The sequence below is a fragment of the Curcuma longa genome, chromosome 2 (assembly GCF_044706935.1).
Source record: "Curcuma longa cultivar G26 ecotype Majalengka, Jawa Barat chromosome 2, ITB_CL_G26_1.1, whole genome shotgun sequence".
Taxonomy (NCBI): Eukaryota; Viridiplantae; Streptophyta; class Magnoliopsida; order Zingiberales; family Zingiberaceae; genus Curcuma; species Curcuma longa.
In genome coordinates, this window is record NC_133862.1 from 9,310,500 (window position 1) to 9,322,667 (window position 12,168).

Below are 12,168 nucleotides of genomic sequence, written 5' to 3' on the forward strand. Positions count from 1 at the left end.
ATTATTGCTTCTCCATTCTCCTCAATTATTGCTTTTGCTTCTCCTTTCTCCTCTCCTCCAAAGGTTGTAGCCACATCCACAGCAAACAAACAAATTGTGCATCGTTCCAACTTGCAAGCATGGAAGTAGCTTTGGCGACTACTGCTGTTCGCTTCCTGGGCCAGTTGGTGGCTGATCTCCTTCAACTTGACAAGAAACTCAAAGAATTGATTGATATTGAAGAAAAGATGGAGAAGCTCAAGGAGTTGTCAACAATTATTGACATGGTGATCCAAGATGTTGAGGCCTGCTCTGTGACGGATGCCGCTGTGAAGAACTTGCTGAGGAAGCTCAAACACTTGGCCTACGATCTGGAGGATGTCGTGGATTACTACGACACCGAAGCTTTGCGGAAGCAAAGATCAAGAGCATATTCCAGGACGGTGCGCGATTTCTTCTCTTCTAATAATAATCAACTTGTATTTAGGAGCAGGATAAGTGGCATGATAAAAGCAGTAACGAAGAAGCTAGATTCTATTTTGTTGCAAAAGTCCATTCTTGAAAATTTGCCACGAGGCACTAACCGAATTGCCTACAGAGAGATCCACTCGCGCAATAGTTTGGCTGTTATAGGGAGAGAAACAGAGAAGGAGATGATTGTCAACATGTTAATAGATGATGAAGTAAGCAGTAATGGTACAATGAAGGTCATCGCCATCGTTGGGATGGGTGGCCTGGGGAAGACTACACTTGCTCGTCATGTTTTCAATGATGAGAGGGTGAAAGCTCATTTTGGAAAACTTATCATGTGGAAAGTTGTTGGAGCAGAATTTGATCCTACAAAGATAATGAAGTCTGTTTTAGAACTGGCTACCGGTGCACCGGTCAACATCTCGGAACCAGAGTTAGTGAGGGGGGAACAAGAAAAAGCCTTATCACAGAAGAGATTTCTGCTCGTGTTGGATGATGTATGGAATGAAGATCAATTACAGTGGAGGGCACTCGAAGCAGCATTAACATGTGGGGCAAGTGGAAGTAAAGTTTTAGTGACTACCCGTAGTCCAAAGGTCTCTTCGATCATGGGCTCAGTCAAAACCCACCAAATACTGCAGTTGTCTTGGGAGGATTGTTTGTCCTTGTTTCGGCAATTTGCTTTTGGAGACGAAGAACCAAATAAGAATTTGATGGAAATCGGTGGAAAGATTGTTGAGAAATGTGGTGGTGTACCCTTGGCTGCCGTATCTCTTGGCAGCACGCTCCATAGCATTCAAGATGAAACTTATTGGTCCTCAGTATTGAACAGTGAAGTATGGCAGCTCAGAGATGAGGACCAGAAATTCTTAGCTGTGCTCAAGTTGAGCTACGATGCTCTCCCTCCACCGTCAAAGAAGTGCTTTGCATTTGGCTCCCTATTCCCAAAGAACAGTGTGATGAAAAGGGATGAGTTGATTCAGTTGTGGACAGCAAATGGTTTCGTATGTTCAGAAGGGAATTTTGATGCTGAAACAGTTGGCAACCGCATCTTTGATGATCTAGTATTGAGGTCATTCTTTCTCTCGGCATCTTCCGAGAACTGCGATGATGATGGTCATCTTGTAACCAAGTGCACAATGCATGATTTAATGCACGACCTGGCACGATCAGTATCTGAAAGTGAATATTACAATCTCGAAGATTATCAGGCAATAAAGGATATTCAAAAGAGAACATATTATTTGAGCTTCAATTGTAAAATTTTACCAAACATTTCTCAGGTCGTATTCAAGAAGTCATTGTGTTTGCGCACCCTGGTAATGGCACATTGTGGGTTACATCCGAAAGCCTGGAAACAGCTTCAACTCATCTTTTCAGAATTGAAATTCTTGCGGGTGTTAGATTTACAGGATAATGGCATCTCCGAGGTTCCAACATCTGTAGGAAATTTGATACATTTGAGGTATCTTGACTTATCTGTGAATTCCATTAAAGTTCTACCTGACACCATAACTCTTCTTCAAAATTTACAATATCTCAATCTTCAAGGGAATTGGTACCTTCAAGAGTTACCAAAAAAACTGAGGAATATGCAAAGCCTTCGGTGTCTTAGTTACGAGTCTCGTAGATTGACTCACATGCCCCCTGGGTTGTCACAACTGACTAGTCTTCGAAGTTTATCTTGCTTTGTCGTTGGGAATAAAATTGGCTCATGCTTAATTACAGAACTTGAGGATTTGAAGCTTCACGGAGAAATGGAAATTAGATTTTCTCAAAATTATAGGAGTTATTCTTGTGGTGGAAGAAAAATTTTGAAGAATACAGATTTTAATGAATTATCCTTATCCTTTAATGATTCAGACACTTATGACAAGAGCATGCTGGATGATCTTTGCCCCAACACGAGTTTAAAGAAGTTGACGATATCCAATTATGGAAGCCGACAATTTCCCACTTGGTTGATAGAGTCGCAGTTGCCAAATTTGGTTGAACTCAAGTTGGAACAGATGACTAATTTAGAGGAATGGTCAGATGTCAATGAGTTGTTCCCTTTACTGAAGAGACTGGAGATTTGCGATTGTCCAAAACTGAAAAACATGCCAAGGCTTCCAAGAATTGAATTTCTTAAGCTACATGACTGCAGTGAGAGCTTACTCTCAGGCGTTGGAAGAATGACTTCTCTTTCTCATCTCGTACTGGAGTGCATGAAGGGCATGACATCTCTTCCAACTGGCTGCTTAAGAAATCTCACATCCTTGATGGAATTGAATATTCTAAGGTGCAATGAACTTCAATTTCTTCCTAGGGATGAAATGCAGCTCCTAACAATGGTTCAGTCGTTGACCATCGAGGAATGTGATAATTTGGCATCTTTCCCGTTAGAAGTGGGACGACTCGGCAGTCTTCGATATCTCTGTTTTAAAAATCATAACAGCAACACACTGCAGCTAGAAATACTTGTACAAGTCCTGAATTCACTGCATGAGTTCGACATTCAGATTTGTGGCAAGATTGTGAATTTATGCGGGCAATTGCAACACTTACACATGCTCCGACAATTGTGGATATGTGGTTCGCATCAATTTTCTTATGAAAGTCCATACAAATTGGCAAAATTAAGTATTTGTTGTTGTGATGCATTAGAATCCTTGATGACAGCAGCACCATCGACCAGTGTGCTAGAAGAGCTAGATATATGCAATATCCCCAACCTCATCATCTTACCTGAATGGCTACAGCATCTCAGATCACTTCGTGATCTAAAGATCTACAACTGCCCCCAATTAGGATCGCTTCCCAGGGGTTTACAGGACCTCCATTCGTTGAAAGTTTTGTTCATTAATGAGTGTTGCCTACAACTAAAAAGAAGATGCCAAAGAGAGACAGGTGAAGATTGGCCGAACATTTCTCATGTGCCACATATTTATATTTATCCCAGAGAAACAATTGAAATCAGCAGTCGGTTAAAAATTCAAAGTTTGATAAAAAGAAAAAGATAATTATTCCTTCTACTCAAGTAATTATTATTATAGTTTTGCAGATTTGTTAGTTTAAAAAAAATCGTATTACTTAGGCAATTAATACAAACTAAATGTAGAAAAAAGAAAAACATTTATCTCATTTTGATGAATAACATACAGAATGCATGATCCTATTTCATTCTCACCGTATTTCTTTTTCCAAGAATAATTATTTATTACTAGCTAGCTGATAAATGATTTTACGTTATTTGAGTTTTATATGTATGCTATTATGATTTTATATCCCATCATTTAGTTTGATAGACGTTTCATTGCATTAATATAATTATTGAGTGTGTTGTTGTTGTTGTTATTGTTGTTGCCTGATCAACTGGTCTTGCTAATTTGCTAATAATATAATTATCTCCATTATATTGTCTTACTGTTATTTTTGCAGAGATTGATAAAGCTCAATGTTGTGGTCCATTTGATAGGTTCTTCAAAATCAATCCCACAAGATCAAGAGGTAAGATACGATATAAGATGCCCCTGGGGTATAGCTGAGTTGGTTACGACGTAGCAGACTTGCAGAAGAGGGCAAGGGTTCGAATCCTGACGAAGTCAGGTAATACCCTCCTGCGTCGTGACCAACTGCAGTTTCTCGATTTACCTCCTTATAGATGGTCGTGGGGCTGCTAAGGTCCTTTTTGCAGAAGATACGATATAAGATGATTCTTTCTTGATCTACAATGTGATTATTTATGTATTTATTTATTTAAAAAATAATGGAGTGTTCAGTGAGAAAGCAGAGCTATTCGTTCTACCGATCAATCTTGGGCCGGTTGTCGTGGGTTTTGTTAAATATTTATTTCTTTTAAATTTGCTTTCTACATAATTAGAATTATATTGTTGAAAACCAAGATATGTAATTAGCAGTAAAATTATTTGGAAAATAAAATTATTGTCGAACTTTTTACTACTACTCTTATTGCCTCTTGTGAGTGTAACATCAGTCATTAACTATTTTGATTTAATAGATGAATTCAATCGATTTGGTTGAATCAATTAACTATTTTTATCAAAAAGATATTCTAGTCCGTGTCAATATATTTTTATTTTTAAAATTATCTTTATTTTTAACACTATTATAATAATTATGATTCAATATAAATATTTCATATCTATTCAACATTAGTCAATATTAATCAACCCTAATAATATTATATTATAAAACTGCAGTTGGGTTTGGGGCCTGAGGCCGCCCCCACATCAGCTCCAATCGAACACCCTTTATGACCAGCTTGTTAGAGAGCTCCTCTGCAGCTCTTTCAGCTGCATCTCTTGTGGTGTAAGTCACAAATGCACATGCTCTGTAAAGCACCATTAATCTGATGGATTCTATCTCACCATGGACGTAGAAGTTATCTCTCAGATCCTGTTCAGTTTTCTCCGGGTGACATGTGCAAAATTGGTTCAACCATGATGCATCCACTAAACCCAAATGGTTTGGCCTCTAGTTCTCAAGCTAACCAGTCGAACCAGAAAATTTGGTTAAGTTTTGAAAGCATTAGTTAAAAGGACATGGACAACAGTTAATATAACGCGTTCCTAATTAGAGCAAACTAGTGAAATGAACTCTTAAGATACAATATAAGATCTTCTTTTTTGGTCTACAATGTGATTATTTATTTATTTATTAAAAAAATGATGGAGTGTTCAAATTTATCCACAGAGACATAATTGCAATTGACAGCGAGGAAGCAGAGCAATTAGTTCTACACGATCTTGGGCCGATAGTCAAGGGTTTTGCTAAATATTTATTTCTTTTAAATTTGCTTTGTGCATAATTAGAATTATATTGTTGAAAATCAAAGATATGTAATTAGCAGTGAAATTGTTTTGAAAATAAAATTATTGTTGAACTTTTTAGTATTACTCTTATCGTCTCTTGTAAGTGTAACATCGGTCGTTAACCATTTTGATTGAATTGATGAATTCAATCAGTTTGATTGAATCAATTAACTATTTATATCAAAAAGATATTCTATGCCATGCCAATATATTTTTACGTTTGAAATTATCTCTATTTTTGACACTATTATAATAACTATGGTACAATATACATATTTCATATCTATTCAACATTAATCAATATTAATCAACACTAATAATATTATATTATAAAACTACAGTTGTCCCTGGGGCATGGTGCCGCAGTAGGACATTCAGGTTGTCATCCAGGCACCTAGGATTTGATCTTCAACTACGGCATATTTGCAGAAATTTTCTCCAAATGGAGAGCGCAATCAAAGGATGCTGGACGTTTGAACTGACCGCTGTGTGCACTTTCCGATTTACCCTGGTGGCCGATGAAAAATTTTCGTACGATCGGATTGGTCACCCCCAAAGATAGTCAATGAGACTAGCTGGGATTTATCATCAATTTTTTTTATGACCAGCTTGTTAAAGAGCTCCTCTGCGGCTCTTTCAGCTGCTTTTCTTGTGGTGCAAGTCACAAATGCACATGCTCTGCTGAAGCACCATTATTCTGATGGATTCTATCTCACCATGGACATAGAAGTTATCTGAACCAGAAGATTTGGTTAAGTTTTGAAAGCATCGGTTAAAAGAACATAGACAACAGTTGGACTGTAACACGCTGACCTAATTAGAGCAAACCAGTGAAATGAACTTTAGAGATCCCTGTTGAACATGCTAAATGAATGTAGCTTAATAATGCAGAAACAAAGAAGCCAAAGGAACTAAATATGCTTATGTGCTATGTTCAAATGACATGTTCAACCATGATGCAATTGGTTTGGCCTCTGTGCTAGTTGACCAGATCGGTTGGAAAAAAGGTTTGATTTTGAACTAAATATGCTTATGTGCTATAAATATATGACAGATGGAAAAAAGGTTTGATTTTGGATTTGAGTTCCAATACCAATATGCACATAAGACTTTTATATATGGAATTGAGATGTCAAACACCTGGATCTTTATCCATGTTGGCTACCAAGAAACAGATTTTCTGTATACCATGCTATCTACACTTGAATCAGTTAACTAGTTTTAATTCAACTTAAAAAAAAAATTCTCCCTTTTCATTCACAAAGTATGGCGTAGACTACAAATGGAAATTTAACATACTGATGCTACAAACATGGGCCCGATTTCTTTTGTAATAAGGAGTTGTCCTAGTTCTAGAATGGTATCATTTGGATGTGCTTTATAGACAGAGAGAGACAACTAATATATATATGTATAATATTATTTCAGTGAATCTATCTTGCGGTTATAATAATAATAATAATTATTATCTATATCTATTAAAGTAATAATAATAATTAATTATTCACACGAGTTACATTTGATTAGTAATTTCAATTGTACAAAATTATTTTAATTTCTTTTATTTTTTTAAGGTCATTAATAATTATCTAATAATAATTATTGACTGTGCATCTTTTTAAACTCTCAATTCCTTTTCTTTTCTTTTAGTAAGACACTACTTTTAATTCTCGAGTCCCTTTTCCTTTGGAAGGTGCGTTGACTTGACTGTCGGAGTAGTCATATCCACTACGTGGGCCCTCATTGATTGGCTTTAACGTGCAAGTAGCAGATCCACTCAGGTGCATAGGGGAAGGAAGCTCTATCAGATCTGAATCCATAGAAGTTGGTGCTGTGGAGCCAGGAGAGAGGTATTGAGCCGCATCAATAGTTATATTAATTAAATTTTTGATTATATGAAATAATAAAGAGGGTGTAGAAATATTAATATTTGATTTGGAATCTACTCAAAGTTAGGCAAACCAACCAGAGATTCTAATGTGGATTATAATTTAGGTGTCAGAGCTTAAATCAAGCTAGCTATAGATAATATAATCATGATTAGTGGAAGGTTTAGTTTGAACTTGGATACTAGATAAATATAAAATTCTAATAAATCGAAATCGACTTATTATAGATGGATGAGAAAATTTTAGAGATATTGTTAGCCAATATCAAACAATTGGTGGCACAATCATCATTAGATAATTGAATTAAAAGATTTAAAAATATGATTGTTTAAAGAACAATCGACTAGGTCAGATACTTTGCTCATGACGAACATGTTGGATGGGTCAATCCTGATAATCAATTGAACTAGTTGGTTCGAAATTGGAGGAAATAGATCAATTGAACTAGTTGGTTCAAAGGGTTAATAATTAATATTACTGTCCATCTTCTTTTAGTCTCAAGCCCTTCTCTCTTGAGAAAATATTATTTTTAACTCTCAAGTCCCTCTCCCTTGAGAAGGTATTACTTTTAACTTTCAAGCCCTTCTCCCGTAGGAATGTATATTTTCTTTCTTTTAGCTCCGAGCTGATTTGACTTTCGGAGTGGTTTATGTTGTCTACATTGACCCTTGTTGATTAGTGTTAATGTTTAGGTAGTAGACCTGCTCGGGTAAAAGACCCATTCTGGTGCATAAAAGGAAGCTCTGTCAGATCTGAACTTGTAAAGATGGTGCGATTGAGCTTGGAGAGAGGTGTCAAGCCGCATCAATAGTTATGCTAATGGATTTTTGATTATACGAAATAATATTGGGAGGGTATAGTATCTACTCGAAGTTAGGCAAACTGACAAGGATTATAATTTAGGGCAAAGCCTAAATCAGGTTTGGATGATATAATCATGGTTAGTCAGAGGTTGAGATTGAAACTCAATACTAGATAACTATATGAAGTCTTAATAAATCGTAGAGGACTTATCATAGATAGACGAAAAAATTCTAGAGACATTGTTAGCCAATATCAAATGATTGATGCATGACACAATCATCATTAGATAATTGAATCAAAAGATATGATTATTTTGAGAACAATCGAGTAGGTCAGACATTTTGGTTAAGCCAAACATGTTGGATGAGCCAATCCCATCGAATAGCCAATTGAGCTATTTGGTTAGAATTGAAGGATCTCAACCTACCAAATATTTTTCACATTTCATTGATATATTTAAATAGTAGAAAATTTAAAAAATAATCTATTTAAGTAACAAAAAATATTCACACATAACTATCCTGGCAGCTAGAAGTTAGATATTGATGCTTTTAATGATCCATTTAATGTCTATTAATCAAATTGAAAGTAATCGTCGACCTACAAATGATAATAATTAATTGATTCTCTCTCTCATGCTTTTAATGATCCATTTAATGTCTATTAATCAAATTGAAAGTAATCGTCGACCTACAAATGATAATAATTAATTGATTCTCTCTCTCATGCTTTTAATGATCCATTTAATGTCTATTAATCAAATTGAAAGTAATCGTCGACCTACAAATGATAATAATTAATTGATTCTCTCTTTTCTCTTAAGATAATAAAGTCACTTTTATAATCTTAAATATTTAATGACTTGGAAATGATATAAGTTATTAAATAGATCAAGGTTTTTGAAAAGAGAGGTAATCCTTGTCACAACAGATTCCCGTCATAAATTTGTGACGGGAATCTGGACCGTTCGGTTTTAAAATAGAAGATTAAATTCAGGTCATCGTAATCATCCATTCAATCTACGACCTGGATTTAATCTTAACTTTAAAATCAAATGGTGTAGATTCCAGTCACAAATTTGTGACAGGAATTTGTTGTGACAAGTAGCTTTATTTTTTTGAAAAATATAACTCTCTTTTATGATTATATGGAGAAATACAATTTAATTTTGACTTCATGAAAAAATGTGAGAGATTACATTAAACACTAGATCACTTCAGGACTATAAATAGGTATTGAAATCTAACAATGATAACAAAATTTAAAATAAAAAAAAGTCAATGGAAATAATTTCTCATTATGGAAAATGAAAATGAAGGCAATCATAACAAAAGAAGATTGCTAATTGGAGTCAATTGGAATGATAACAAATGGAAGAAAATTAACAACAATGTTATGACCAATCTCCGCCTTGGTTTGATAATGTCCTTCACCCATCGCTTTCAGGGTGAGCTGGAAGTTAGGCCAGATCCTTTTAATGATCGATTTAATATCTATTAAAAAGAAGGACTGAAACAAGCCAGTCGCCCAGCAAACTATTACTTCTTGTTAAAATTTTTATATATTTTTATCGATTTAATTTTGAGTTCGTTCATTAAAAATAAATTACTTAATAATTTAATTTAATTATATTTATGATATATTACATAATTAATAAATTACTTAATGATTTAATTTAATTATATTTATGATATATTACATAATTTGATAATTTGAGACTTGATTAAAATTTTCATAATTTAATAGTGAATTTTACATTAATTATTGAGTTTAATTAGTTGTAACTAAGATCGAGCTCAATCATGATTGAATCGAGCCAAGATTGACCCAATTGATCAATCCAACTTCATGAATCAAGACTCAAGTTCGATTAAGATGGAACTCATACGAATCGGAGCCAATTTGGAGTTAAATTGAGTGGTTTGGCTAACCAAATCCACTGCTACAGTACCCTAGCATAAAGGAGAAGAACGCTGTTAAAGCAATTTGCAGGGTTACTGTAGCAGCGCCGGGTTACTATGTTAGTGCAGGAAGCACTAGCAGATCAAACCTGAGTTTTGAATATGGAACTAGGATCAAGTTAAGTATGTGGTTTGGCTAACCAGGCTAAATTGAGTGTGCAGAAAATAGGTTAAGTCCTAGTGTGGCTAGGCATGAAGACTTGGCAGAGTCAAAGTGCACCAGGCAGAAGACTGGACTTGGTCAGGAGGACCAAGTTGCAGAAGGACTGGACTTGGTCAGGAGGACCAAGTTGCAGTAGAAGAATGGACTGATCAGGAGGATCAGTTGCGTTCAAAGTCCTGGGGGGCAACGACAGAGCCGAGCAAAAGTCCAACGGGTCAGGAGGACTTGGTTGGCATCAGGTAAATTCTCCCGAGGGGAGTGGGTGATGACGCGTTCCTACGAGGAACAGTAGGCGCCGGTCTAACCCAGGATCTCACCGGAGATCCGAAGTTAAGACTCGAAGTTGGTTCGGTGAACCGACTTGCTCCTTTACATGTTATATTTGAGCTAACTTGTTGTGCAGGAAGGAAAAGCCCGACGAAAGCTAACTCCGGACGAAAAACTTGGTTTTTCGGGTCTGGAGTCGACCCAGATGGGCTCTGGAGTCGACTCCAGCCGAATCAGCACGATTCCGGAAGTCAGCGCGTCGAGGTCTCCGCCAGATCAGCCTGGAGTCGACCCAGGAGAGCTTCTGAGTCGACTCAGGTCAAAAACTTATCGCCGCTGCCGCCACCGCGACTAGAGTCGACCCAGAACGGGATCAGAGTCGACTCAGGAGGGATAAGCGACGAAAGAGATTAAGTTTTATCTGCCACGTCGGCTGGAGTCGACCCAGATCGCTATCTGAGTCGACCCAGGTCTATCTGAGTCGACCCAGGTCGGCTATATAAGCCCTCCGCGAGCAGCAACCGAATAATTCAATTCCAACGCTTCCGAACTCCATTCCCGCGACTCCCAAGCTTTCCAACTTCGACGTCGGTGCTGTGCATGCCTCAAGCAACTGTTCTTGACACCGAGACGCCCAATTCAAATTCCGAGGAGCGAAAGTTTGGTGACAAAAGATTTATTTTGTACTTCAAGTTATATCATTATTGTAATCGATTTTGTAATCGAATTTTCGATACACTTGCTGCCGGACAGGGGCAAGTGGGTTAGTGGATTACCCAACGTAAACGGTCAAGGACCGTGAGCCTTGGAGTAGCAGCGTTGCGCTGTGAACCAAGTAAAAACAAAATGACTCATTTCTTTTCTGCACTTAGTTTCTATTTTCGCTGCGTTGTTTTTTGCTTACGCTTCCGCACTCGAGTTTCTACGAAAAATCGAAAAACGTGCAAACACGCTATTCACCCCGCCCCCTCTAGCGTGTTTTCGATCCTACATACTGCTAGCAAGGTTACTGTAGCAGCGCCGTCTTCCTCATTTTCTTCAGTTTTTCTTTGTTTTTTTTTTGCTTTTCTTCGGATTTCTTTCATTCGACATTGATCTCCAAATTCCAGAGGGTGATTACAAGCTGTTTTCAGCGTCAATCAGGATCGAAATCGGCTGGTGAGGGTCTCGCCATTGCTCGGTTCCGCCGCTTGGATTTCAGCTGGGTTCTTCGGATACAACCAATCGGAGCAACCAAGATTGTGCAGGAGGGGTTCTCCAAGGGTTCTTGAGGACTACGGAGCATCAATTTGCAAGCAATTTCAAAGATTTAGCTGGATTTTTAGAACCTGATTGGCTCTGTTCTTGGCTCTGTTCTGCGCAACGAGGAGGAGGGTTTCTGAGCTGCGTTGCTCAAGTTGATTCAGAGCAAGCTGAGCTTGTCGTGAAAGCAATTTGGGATTTCTGATCCTTGATCAGGCCTTGTGTGACGACATGGAGGAGATATAACAATAAACAAAATTATACCTACAACAAATGAAAAGCACGAGTGTACGTAGCCGAAATACATGAAGCACACCTCAAAATAGGACCTGCACAAATAAAAATACAAACTTATATTATATAACAAACATAATTAATTAAAATATATTGAAATTAATATAAGATACACAAACAATTGCTGCTTTAAATGCTTGCTAGATCTTTTTAATACAATTACTTGTATTTGAATGGATTAAATTTAGAATTAGACAATGGAAGTTGTAATGTCAGTCTAAAATTTTTCCAAGCATGTGACACATTTATGTCAAATTAGTTATTTATTACTTAATGGATATTTA

The 12,168-nt window shown here is 36.8% G+C and overlaps 1 pseudogene; it reads left to right on the forward strand.

Annotated features, from left to right (window-relative positions):
• Window positions 1-3,103, forward strand: LOC141820954 (putative disease resistance protein RGA4; annotated as a pseudogene).
• Window positions 3,104-12,168: the final 9,065 nt, after the last annotated feature.